This window comes from Tigriopus californicus, chromosome 10 (assembly GCF_007210705.1).
Source record: "Tigriopus californicus strain San Diego chromosome 10, Tcal_SD_v2.1, whole genome shotgun sequence".
Taxonomy (NCBI): domain Eukaryota; kingdom Metazoa; phylum Arthropoda; class Copepoda; order Harpacticoida; family Harpacticidae; genus Tigriopus; species Tigriopus californicus.
The window spans coordinates 11,733,001-11,733,479 of NC_081449.1; the positions used below are offsets into that span (position 1 = coordinate 11,733,001).

General features: G+C 58.5%; 1 protein-coding gene across 1 annotated transcript in view; it reads left to right on the top strand.

The window, feature by feature from the left end:
• The first annotated feature begins 168 nt into the window (after window positions 1–168).
• Window positions 169–479, top strand: part of LOC131888971 (heterogeneous nuclear ribonucleoprotein H-like) — a 10,700-nt gene continuing 10,389 nt past the window's right edge. Inside the window, exon 1 of the mRNA XM_059237942.1 lies at window positions 169–454. The gene's annotated coding sequence lies outside the window, so the exon portion shown is untranslated. The remainder of the gene's footprint in view (window positions 455–479) is intronic.

The window sequence follows — 479 nt, forward strand, 5'->3', positions numbered from 1 at the left end:
AGTCTCTGCCGCTCTCGCTTTCCCGGCCGTTCTCAGGCATGAACCCAGGGACGTAGGCACCCGCGTGAGGGATGAGTGTGAGCAGCCACCAGTTAGCGGCCCCCCATTTCTGCCGTGTCGAGGCTTGCCTTGTCGGGTGGTGAGTGCGTCAATCCGCCTCAAGTCCCCCCCCCCTGATCTCTGCTGCCCTCTGCCTCCAGTATCCGTGTCCATTGACTGAGAATCTGACCATCCATCTCTTGAGGCTCATCGTCCTCATCCTCGTCCTCGAAGTGGTTCATCCGGAAGGTTGAGGTGGCTTGGAGAAATCCAGCTTGCTTCGGTTCTTTTGGTTCTTCTTTGGGCTTGTGTCGTGAGGTGTTGGTCGATTCGTGTCTGCTCTCTCCGACCGACGGACAGAGGCACAACAGAGGCACAGAGGCACAGATCGGCAAGCGGACAAGAAGACTCGAAGGTTTGATTTCGCCGGGCTCGCCAGG